The sequence below is a fragment of the Teleopsis dalmanni genome, chromosome 2, assembly GCF_002237135.1.
Source record: "Teleopsis dalmanni isolate 2A chromosome 2, ASM223713v2, whole genome shotgun sequence".
In the NCBI taxonomy this organism is placed as follows: Eukaryota; Metazoa; Arthropoda; class Insecta; order Diptera; family Diopsidae; genus Teleopsis; species Teleopsis dalmanni.
The window spans coordinates 106,452,683-106,463,121 of NC_051847.1; positions in this window are offsets into that span (position 1 = coordinate 106,452,683).

Below are 10,439 nucleotides of genomic sequence, written 5' to 3' on the forward strand. Positions count from 1 at the left end.
GCTCCCCTGCGGGACGCCTGCGCTAATCTTCTTTAGTGCTGAATGTGCATCTTCATATTTAACACTGAAGTACCTGTCGTTTAGATACGATGATAGCAGCTTACAGTATTGTATGGGCAATAATGATTTAAGTTTATGGAGTAATCCTTCATGCCAAACCTTATCGAAGGCTTGTGATACATCTAAGAACACGGCACAACACACTTTCTTCTCTTGCATCGCCGATTCAATGGCATTTACGACTACATGTATTTGGTCGATGGTTGAATGGTTTTTTCTGAAGCCGAATTGATGATCCGGAATTAAGCGTCTTCTCTCGATTATTGGTGATAAACGCGCTAGTAGTAGTTTTTCAAAAAGCTTCGATAGGGTTGGCAATAGAGATATTGGCCTATATGAGGATACATCATTGGGAGACTTCCCTGGTTTGGGTATCATAATTACCTCAGCGAATTTCCAAAAAATGGGTACATGTTTCAAACGGAGGCACGAATTAATTAAATCGCATAGGTAGATGATGCAGTTATTGGGTAAGTTCCGAAGAACTTCAGCCGTTATTAAGTCAAAACCAGGAGATTTTTTGAGTTTCATTGTCAAAATTTGTTTTCTCACTTCTTCCGTAGTGACTGGAACAATTGCAGCGTCGCCTTCGGGCCAATTTGTACTTGACCCAATAACATCTTGGCCTTCATTTGGACTGAAGGTTTTCTCTAGGTGTTCAGCAAACAGGTTCGCCTTTTGAGAATTTGTTTTAGCCCAGTGAGTTTCGTTTATTTTTACTGGGGCAGACTGCTGCATTGGTCTGTTAAATGATTTAGCAGCTTTCCACAAAGAGTATTCATTTTTTTTGTCTGCCGTGAGGCCCATCAGAAAACTATTAAAGGTATTATTTTTGTATGATTTGATGGATGTGCGTAACTTTTTAGTTGCTCGGTTTAGTTGCGATTTAATTAACGGACATCTTGTTGCTTGCCAACGTTTTCGCAATTTTCGCTTCTCCGTAATCTTTTTTGTGATGAAGGGTGGGTATTTTTTACCATGTAAAGTTTGGAGTTTTGGTGTTGGTGTACTGTTCCACGCTGCCATCTGCAATTGCTGAGTGAAATGAAGTACTGCGTCATCTAGTTGCTCGCTGTTAACAATATGATCAAACTTGTGCAAATGTACAAGCTGAAGCTGAAAATATTTCCAGTCGGTAAATTTATTTGCTAACTTGAGTGTGTTCTGGTTTATTGTTGGATTTTGTGAAACTATCAGCAGCACTGGTGAGTGGTCAGAGGTAAAGTCGAAGCCTTCTGAGATAGTTAGGTGAGATGCTGGAATATTTTTGTAGACAAAGAAGTCTATTAGGTCTGGAACTTTGCTAGTATCCGACGGCCAGTACGTTGGTTTACCAGTTGAAATTGAATTACAAGCTGCGAGTTGCATGGCTTTGTACATTTCTCTTCCTTTGGTTGTATTAAGTCTTGAGCCCCAAAACGTATTTTTTGCATTGAAGTCTCCTCCAATTATAAAACGGCCTTGAAACCAGTTAAAGAGAGATAAGTAGTCTGCACACTTCAACTGATGCCTGGGAGGACTATATAATGGTATGGTATGGTATAGAATATAGTTTTTAAACGTTATGTGCGATTGCTTAGTAAAATGAGTTTCAGCGATTAAACCGATATCAATGTTTTCGCTATTTAATACGACTTCGAGTTCATTTTTATGTTTTGTTAAGCCATTCGCATTCCATAAGAATAGTTTCAAACGATTAGTCATAATCTAAAAATTGCATATTGTGCTCTAGCACGCTTAGACGTTGTTCGAGCGTTTTAAATACCTCTTCTTGTAGATTAAGTTTTGTTAAGATAATTGACAACGCGTTGTTGCTTTGTGACTCAGTACTTTGAATGGGTCCCTTTACAGTTTGGGCGTAAGTGACTGTTCTAACACTAGTAGGTCCAGTAATTTTGGATTTACTTTTTGTTACAGCAACTTGATTATTTTCGTCAGCCTTGGTTTTGTCAGCTTTGTTTTTTAATTTTATTTTTTGTAATTCTTTAGCGACTATACAACCACGATAGTTCGCTGGATGCGGTTCGCCACAGTTGCAGCATTTAGGCTTATCGGACACTGTCTTTTGGCACTCCGAAGTTAAATGGTTGCCGGCGCATTTAACACAACGTGGAGGTTTTCCACAGAAATTTTTTGTGTGACCGAACGATTGACATTTTTTACATTGAGGAATTAAGTTTGACGGTTTGATGGGTTCAATCTTTACAATTGTGTTAAGAATACTTTTTATCTCATAGATTTTCTTCACATCTTCGGTTGAGTCAAATGACAAAAGGAACATATCAAGCGGTTCTTTAGTCTTCCATTTGAGTTTGTTTATCGCACCGATTGCTTTTAAACCTTGGTTGTTTAAGTCATTTATAATTGATTCTTGATCACACGAATGGTGAAGATTTTTTACAATAACTTTTATTGGCCTAGTTTGCTTGTCTTCGTAGCTGAACCAGGAAATATTTTCGTGACTTAATAGTTTTGTGACAGATCTATAGTCAAAAGAGTCAAAAATTGATACTCTATATGAACCATTATTTATAAGTCTCACAAAAAACTTGTTTTTTATAGTTGCAATAAGTTGTGCATGTAATTTTTTAAAATCATTTATGCCATTGATAACAATAGGAGGAGGTCGAGCAATTTTATTAGGGGCAGCTTGTCCTTTTTGGCAAGTATTTGTTTTAACAGTAGGTCTACTTTGACTAGATACTTCAGGAGAGGATTCGGCCTTACGTTTTTTAGTTGGTCTTTTCTTTTTTAAGATCCAGTCTGTCTCTCTGGCAAGTTCCTCCTCATCGGTTTCATATTTTGCAATTTCTGGTACGTTTTTAAAAGATTTTAATTTTTCGTTTTCACTTCTCAGTGCAGTTAACTCATTGGATAATAATAAATATAAATTTTCAAGCTTTTTAATTTTATTCTAAAGTTCTGTATTTTCTTTTTCAAGTTTGATCATTTTTTCTTTATTTCCACCACCGGGAGGTGGGGTATTAGCATCAGTCATATTAATTTTTAAATTAATACTATTTTTAGCGCGTATATTTATACTAATAATATAAATTTAAATTTAAATTTTTACCTTAAAATTTATAAATAAATATTTTTAGCGTCCTTTCGCGTATTTATTTATTTAGCATTTGTTAGTTATTTAGCTATATTAATTACACAAATACACAATTTATTTAGTTTTTATAGATTTGTTTACAACACTTTTCTTGTGATTTAATTTAAGCTTAAAAGCTTTATTTGCTGTCTCTATCAGCTGTTTTTAAATGTGTGCGAATTAATTCCGCAAAACCAAAATCCGCTTTTTTACATAAAAACAATATAAATATGTTAATATTTTATTTTATCGGGCACTATATTTTATAAATTTTTTAAAGAGTCACTGTCTCGGTTTTATTTTTTTGTGATAAATTTAAATTAATTAACAAACTCCAATTGAAAACAAAACAAAACAACAAGAAAACCAATGGAATAAGCCTCGAGATGATGAAGATGGGGAATTTACATATGTGGAACCAAATGGGTCAACTGTTGTTGATTTCTGTATCTGTTCATTTCAGATACTTAGATACATAAGCCTCGAGCCTCGAGATGATGCCTCGAGATGATGAAGATGGGGAATTTACATATGTGGAACCAAATGGGTCAACTGTTGTTGATTTCTGTATCTGTTCATTTCAGATACTTAGATACATAAGCTCTTTACATGTTCTTTGCAAATCATACTCTGATCACATGCCGCTGGTTATTGAGTTTCGTTTTCACTATACACTATACCTAAGAATGCCTTATTTTTCAAATTAGCTACTTTAGGTTTGTCTCATAGGTTGATGGTAATCTTATGTCTTCTTCATTTAAAGTTACTCAAGGTGTAAAACAAGGATGTCTGCTCAGCCCGATTTTGTTCTCCCTATACTTAAATGATCTGCATGACTTTTTAACTGGTGGAGTACCTATTAACTCAACTCATATAAAAGTGCTTTTGTATGCTGACGATGTGGTTCTACTTGCGGATTCACCTGATGTATTTCAAATTATGATAGATGATTTATTTAGATATTGTTCACAATGGGGTCTTATCGCGAATCTAGATAAATCTAAGATAATGATTTTCAGAAATGGTCCTAGAGTAAGTAATTCGTTGTCGTGGAAATTTGGGGAAAGGCAAGTAGAAATTGTCAATGAATATAAATATCTCGGAATATTAATTACGTATAACCTTTCCTACAACAAACATTTAACCTCTAAACCTTCCTTACGTAAAAGTGCAATTAACTCGACATGGGCAAAGTATTTGTCTAATCCTAAAATAACTTTTATAAATAAATTGAAAATTTTCTTCACGGCAGCACGTTCGATTGTACTTTACGGAGCCCATGTTTGGGGTTACAAACACTATGATCAAGTGGAAAAACTTTTTAGACTTTTTATAAAAAAGATACTATGTCTACCCACTAACACACCCAACTATATGCTCCACTTAGAAACGGGTTTACCGACTCAGTTCTTAGACACAATACAAACACATTTCGCATATGTAAGAAAAATTCTTAATCTCCCCCCCCCCCACAAGGCTTCCTCGAATATTAGCTGAACTTATAATTAGCAAAGGTATATATTTGGGCAAAGATTAGGAAAATATGTGTTTAGAACTGGGTTTTAGGAGAATGGATCTTAAACTATTGCACAAAAATAATATAGCTTTATGAAAACGGAGTGAACACGACTCCTTTGTTGCGAATGCTAGGTCGGGATCTCATGACATGTACCCACAGCTACAATATGACATTAACCATAATTTTTATTTCGAAAACACTCAGCACATATCGAGCCTAATATTTAAATGTAGAGGCAGTCTTTTTAATCTGAACGGTAGAGAATTTAATACATATGAACGTGATTGTTCTTTATGTAATCGTCATGAAATAGAAAATATATGTCATATTATTGGTGTATGTCCAATTTTCAGAGAACATAGACGTTAGGGTGTCCCTTATATGGGTGAAAAAAATTTTTTTTTAGATATTGAAATGCATACCTCCTATTTCTTTTTAAACTACCTAGACTTACATAAATACAAAATTTCATCTTCCTACGTCAACGTTAACCCGTGCCGACAGAACTCTGAAGATTTTGAAAATTGCTGTTTTTAACCCTTTCCGTTATGTACCTAAATCAATTAAATATTAAAATTTTTATAAAATATTTTTTAAAAGAAAATAAAATTACTGATTAGGCAGAATATTTTCTTCTAATGGTCTCTTTTTTACAGTCTGGATACAGATTTCTATGTTCCTGAATACAGAGTAGCAAAAATTGCTTTTGCTCCTCCTTTGCAATGATCAAACAAAAAAAAAAAAGAAAGCACTTTCCTTTTCGCCTTCGAATAGGCAACATCTTCATCCCATGTAGAAACGTGTCTTTGGAGATGATTTTGATCAATTTTTAATCGAGAAAATAAATTTGTACTTTTGACAGACATAAAGTCACTTAATGATTTTCCTGCAACAATAAGTAAGGTAGTATTATTAACAATTTATTGAAAAAACTATATACAAATAACTATACAATATACAAATAATTAGACATACCTTCCTCATATGGAATATACCTCTTCCCAGAAATATACATATATGGTTTAACATATACAACCGCAATGAATAAACAGACATCTTGAAATGCTCGCTTATCCATGGCGCTAATTTTGAACTGGGATGACAACAAACATATCTTTAAAAAGTAAATAGCTCTAGCCATCCATTTTTCTTGATGCATCGAAAATTATTATTTTCAATAGTTCAATAAGTTCCCGATAATCGTCACGTCCAATGGTTTTTTGCAGTTCTTGATTATAAAATGTCAACAAATCTTCTATTGTTGTTTTACAAAAACGTCGTGTGACGATATCGGTATATGATTCATAGTTTTACAGTCTCTAAACTTTTTGAACAGTGGGATGTCGGGGCTACTTGTGACTTGGTGAATTTTTGTTTCCAACACACATTTTAAAACCAGTTCGTAATCGTGATGGCGGCAAGCAAAGAGTAATAAATCCCTATTTAATTTTTTTTCTAAAAGTACACAAGCTTCTTTCAATCGCACTGTGTTAGATGCAGTTGTGTCACAGCACATTATTTTTACTTTATCATGAAGGTTCCAGTCATAAAGTGCGTTCAACACAGCTTAAGTTTGATCTTAGCCGGAGGAGCTCTCCAGTTTGGGTACAGCTAAAAGCTGTTTCTTTTCTCCAAATGAAATTAGAATTAGCAGGCATTATTCTGTATAACTTCTCATGTCAAATCCAGGTAATAATTTTCCATCCCCGTGATCGCTCACCATTTCAGGCATATTATTCTGAAAATCTGATTTTAGGGATTCCGCTCTAACTTTTCGACTCTATGTGCGAATACGTTGAATAGACTATTTGTTTATCGGAAAATCATCACGGCTAAGATCTAGTGCTTCTACTACAACCTGAAGTATATAAACAGAATAAAGTTGCAACTAACTTAGGCGTGATAAAGTTTTTCCTTTCTCTTTTTGTAGTAGTTTCAGAACTTACCATTTGAAATCGTGAAATCCTTGCATTTGAATAGAATCATGCGTAGTAACAGATGACGATAAATCTTCGAAACTCATTTGCTCACACTTTTTTTTCTCTTCATTTAATTTCCTTTATCTTGATCTTCTTTTTCGGCTAACGCCCTGTTTCTCTTTGTTTTTGTACAAAATATCTTATCTTCATTAATTTTCATCCGTTCCAAAGCATCAGCGTGTGCTATATCAAATAAATGATCTAAATTGTTCTTAAAGTCGTCCTCACGATGCTTATAAATATCTTGAATTTTTTTGCAACTCCGTTTTTTACACAGTTAGGTAAAGCTATGGTAGGGATTCTAAGTTTTTCCCAAAATATAACACACTCTCGAATGACGAGATTGGGGCTTTCACTAACAGTCAATTTAACTTCGTAAATGTTAAAAAAAAGTACTGCAAGAACTTGACGATTAGACGGTAACTTTGCGCTTGTTATTTGATACCCATTTTTTTATTTGATGACGTACCCATTTTTTATTGCTTCTTAATTCCACCGCCATCTTCTAAAGGTAAAACAATACGTATTAATCGGGAGAATAATTGAGAACAAATGACAAATGTCGTGAATACGCACCGCTACTCACGCGTAGCATATATGAACATAATTCGATGCAAGTCGGCACGGGTTATCGTACTCTAAATAATTTAAAAATTTATTTCCAAGTGTTTTAAATGCAAATGAACTAAACTTAGACCTATGCGTTAGAAATTTAAAACTTCGAAAAATAAGGGACATCCTAATAGATGTATTTTTTTGATAAAGCACTTCTGTCTGAAGAAGAAGTGAAAGTCTTATTAAACGGAAGCAATATTTATAAAGTTTATAAATTTATGAAAAGTGTTTTAAGTTACAGAAGATTAATTATTGATAAATTTATATAAATAATAATGTTATTCCCAGCACTGGGAGCGTTCGAGAGAAAAGTTCTTCGTAAGATCTTTGGTGCTTACGACGCGACGACTACCGCATTAGAATGAACCACGAGCTGTACGAGCTTTATCCCGACATTGATATAATTCAGCGCATTAACATCCAGTCATGTCGTGAGAATGGATGAAGACGCTCCGGCGAAAAAGGTTTTTAAAGCAGTAGTTGGCGGAAGAAGACGTAGAGGTAGACCGTGTCTCCGGTGGAGTGATCAAGTTGAGGGAGCACTAACTGGACTTAATATGCGAGACTGGAGAAGGCGCGAACGCAGCAGAGGCGCCTGGGGAGAGATGCTGCGTCAGGCTGAAACTCGGTAACGGGTTGTTATGGCCACATAAGTAAGTAAGTAAGTAATAATGTTAATATTATGCACCTCCTTTTGTATGCCAATCTGACACACAACAAATATGTTATTGTCAATTTCGATTTTAAGTAAAATTCTATAATTTTTTGTAAGTGCTGTATGAATTTTTTTTGAATCAATAAATAATAATAATATAATAAATAATATTAAATGTTAAAACTGTTAGTGCTTTGAATTTATTACATACTTTATTAAATTTGCTTATTACAAAAAAAAACTGTTATTGCTTTGGCATATAAAATTTGTTACATTTATTAAATTACGAATTTGCTTATTACAAAAAAAAACTGTTATTGCTTTGGCATATAAAATTTGTTACATTTATTAAATTACGAATTTGCTTATTACAAAAAAAAAAACTTATTGCTTTGGCATATCCGTTCCTATTCCTATCTCACTTAAAAATTACAAGATTCATATAGGTCAGTTCGGAATTCTTCCTAACCCCTTTACTCCGATATTTACTATATATTGTGTGATGTTTAAAAATATTACCTCAAAAACGTTATAACCCGCTAGCATGAATCAGGCCAACTACTATTACTCTCTATGTCGCTCCTCTGATGATTCGGAAGATGAGGAGCTTAATAGGAAAACCGCTATGTGGATGACAAAACTACTTCGTCCCCTACTGAGGAAGACTTCGCTCAGACCAACACGGAGGATGTAATACCTATTGAAGAAAACGGAAATGCGTATCTAAATATTTGCTATAATACAGATATCGATGAAATCCTGTATCCGGAAGCTAATATCCCCGAAAAAAAATAAATCGGACAATACCGTCCCAAAACAAAAAATGTAAAAGATTACGTTTGTAAATATGGTAATAAAGAAATTGAAAAAATTTTTTTTTTGTTTTTTTTTCGAATTATAAAATCATTTGTTTTTCCTATTTAGAACTTTTTATTATTATTATTTATTAATATTCTTTGATTTAATCTCGTCTTCTACATCTAATACTTATCCTAGTCTTTAAATTATCTAATAATTGTATAGCTTTACTAAATTAGAATGAAATACCTTTTCTCGTCCTCTTATTAGAATCTTTACATGTACTGGAGTCGGTATTGCTGTGACTTCGAAAGGTCCTACCCACAAAGGGGATAACTTATGTTTTCTACCCTGATTTCTTAAACATACCTTATCTCCAATATTGAATAGTCGTTTTCTAGTGTGTTTGTCGTAGTATACTTTTGCCTTTTCCCTTGCTTTTATCTGATTTCTCCTTACTACATCAAATAATCTCTGTATTTGGTACTTTAAGACTTTTGCATAATCATCTATATTATACAGAGGTGTAGGTTTTCTTTTGAAATTTACCGGTACATCAAAATCGAATCCAAAAAGTGTACGCGACGGTTTTCGCTTTATCGCTGAATGTACCGAATTATTGTAAACATGCATTGCATGATGCATCCACTTATCCCAATTGGTTCTATCTACGTTTACAAGAATTCACCAAGTGGTCGGTGACTTCTTTCTGGTAAGGCATGGTATTTATTTTTCTCATTGACACTAACTTCCTTCTTTAGCCTTACAGGATACGGATTAGAATTGAATACTGGAACCTGACAACTACCTTGCTTGATATCAACTAGAGCTCGTCCAACATACAGTGATTCCTTCCTCTCGATCACCACTTCTCCTTGTATTCCATTAGTTTTAAGGTAGTTACCATTATCGATCTTGGAGGAATTGTCACTGTCTCTGCAATACAAATTTTCTCCTTTGGACGTTTTTCCAAAAACGGCATAACAATCTCTTCTTTGTCTTCAATCTCTTCTCCTTTCTCCAATGAATGAAATTGTTTTATTTACTGTATCTATTTTCGAGTTATTCCATTACTTAGCTCGACCTAGGATCCCATCTCCTGGCACACTTACGCCCTCTGGTAAAACGTGTACCTTGAATTTTAGTATGAGTTCACTCGCACTCTCCAGTACTAACGACCCTTTCGTATTGGTGTCTCTACCGAACGCTCCTGTTAAGTATTTTTCCTCGCTTGTGTTAAGTCCTGTCAAATGTCTCAATATCTCTGGTTTTACCAGACTTGTATCTGCTCACGAGACTACCAGTAAATTTAAATTTCCTTTATCTGCTGCATGGAAATTTTATATATGCATCATCGACTGACGGTTCCACATAACATCCGATGTTATAATTTGCTTCGTATCAAAAAACTGTTCTTTTTAATTTCTTCACTCTAGATAATATCAACAAACAGAAAGCAAATAAATATACCAACAATTGCTCTCCTCATTTTTCCAAATACCTCAATAGTTTTTTAATACAGAAAATCCCTTTGCTTGGATACTGTTTCCCACTGCTTCCATCCCATGTCTTGTCCACTTTGTTCTTATTAACAGTATTTATCCTTGTTCCAATTTTTACTTCCTTCTTTGATTTTTTTTGCCGAAATGAATATATTTGGCCAATCAACTTTCCTTTTTTTATCGGCATTCCAGTCTATTGGCCTAGACTGGACCG